Raw genomic sequence first — 2,585 nt, forward strand, 5'->3', positions numbered from 1 at the left:
TTATTAATTTATTAATTTATTAATTTATTAATTTATTAATTTATTAATTTATTAATTTATTAATTTATTAATTTATTAATTTATTAATTTATTAATTTATTAATTTATTAATTTATTAATTTATTATTTATTAATTTATTAATTTATTAATTTATTAATTTATTAATTTATTAATTTATTAATTTACTTAATTATTAATTTATTAATTTATTAATTTATTAATTTATTAATTTATTAATTTATTAATTTATTAATTTAATTAATTTATTAATTTATAATTTATTAATTTAATTAATTTATTAATTTATTAATTTATTATTTATTAATTTATTAATTTATTAATTTATTAATTTATTAATTTATTAATTTATTAATTTATTAATTTATTAATTTATTAATTTATTAATTTATTAATTTATTAATTTATTAATTTATTAATTTATTAATTTATTAATTTATTAATTTATTAATTTATTAATTTATTAATTTTATTAATTTATTAATTTATTAATTTATTAATTTATTAATTTATTAATTTATTAATTTATTAATTTATTAATTTATTAATTTATTAATTTATTAATTTATTAATTTATTAATTTATTAATTATTATTTATTAATTTATTAATTTATTAATTTATTAATTTATTAATTTATTAATTTATTAATTTATTAATTTATTAATTTATTAATTTATTAATTTATTAATTTATTAATTTATTAATTTATTAATTTATTAATTTATTAATTTATTAATTTATTAATTTATTAATTTATTAATTTATTAATTATTAATTTATTAATTTATTAATTTATTAATTTATTAATTTATTAATTTATTTAATTTATTAATTTATTAATTTATTAATTTATTAATTTATTAATTTATTAATTTATTAATTTATTAATTTATTAATTTATTAATTTATTAATTTATTAATTTATTAATTTATTAATTTTATTAATTTATTAATTTATTAATTTATTAATTTATTAATTTATTAATTTATTAATTTATTAATTTATTAATTTATTAATTTATTAATTTATTAATTTATTAATTTATTAATTTATTAATTTATTAATTTATTAATTTATTAATTTATTAATTTATTAATTTATTAATTTATTAATTTATTAATTTATTAATTTATTAATTTATTAATTTATTAATTTATTAATTTATTAATTTATTAATTTATTAATTTATTAATTTATTAATTTATTAATTTATTAATTTATTAATTTATTATTTATTAATTTATTAATTTATTAATTTATTAATTTATTAATTTATTAATTTATTAATTTATTAATTTATTAATTTATTAATTTATTAATTTATTAATTATTAATTTATTAATTTATTAATTATTAATTTATTAATTTATTAATTATTAATTTATTAATTTATTAATTTATTAATTTATTAATTTATTAATTTATTAATTTATTAATTTATTAATTTATTAATTTATTAATTTATTAATTTATTAATTTATTAATTTATTAATTTATTAATTTATTAATTTATTAATTTATTTAATTTATTAATTTATTAATTTATTAATTTATTAATTTATTAATTTATTTATTAATTTATTAATTTATTAATTATTAATTTATTAATTTATTAATTTATTAATTTATTAATTATTAATTTATTAATTTATTAATTTTATTAATTTATTAATTTATTAATTTATTAATTTATTAATTTATTAATTTATTAATTTATTAATTTATTAATTTATTATTTTATTAATTTATTAATTTATTAATTTATTAATTTATTAATTTATTATTTTATTAATTTATTAATTTATTAATTTATTAATTTATTAATTTATTATTTTTTTTAATTTATTAATTTATTAATTTATTAATTTTATTAATTTATTAATTTATTAATTTATTAATTTATTAATTTATTAATTTATTAATTTATTAATTTATTAATTTATTAATTTATTAATTTATTAATTTATTAATTTATTAATTTATTAATTTATTAATTTATTAATTTATTAATTTATTAATTTATTAATTTATTAATTTATTAATTTATTAATTTATTAATTTATTAATTTATTAATTTATTAATTTATTAATTTATTAATTTATTAATTTATTAATTTATTAATTTATTAATTTATTAATTTATTAATTTATTAATTTATTAATTTATTAATTTATTAATTTATTAATTTATTAATTTATTAATTTTATTAATTTATTAATTTATTAATTTATTAATTTATTAATTTATTAATTTATTAATTTATTAATTTATTAATTTATTAATTTATTAATTTATTAATTTATTAATTTATTAATTTTATTAATTTATTAATTTATTAATTTATTAATTTATTAATTTATTAATTTATTAATTTATTAATTTATTAATTTATTAATTTATTAATTTATTAATTTATTAATTTATTAATTTATTAATTTATTAATTTATTAATTTATTAATTTATTAATTTATTAATTTATTAATTTATTAATTTATTATTTATTAATTTATTAATTTATTAATTTATTAATTTATTAATTTATTAATTTATTAATTTATTAA

The sequence above is a fragment of the Drosophila suzukii genome (genome assembly GCF_043229965.1).
Source record: "Drosophila suzukii chromosome 2 unlocalized genomic scaffold, CBGP_Dsuzu_IsoJpt1.0 scf_2c, whole genome shotgun sequence".
Lineage (NCBI taxonomy): Eukaryota > Metazoa > Arthropoda > Insecta > Diptera > Drosophilidae > Drosophila > Drosophila suzukii.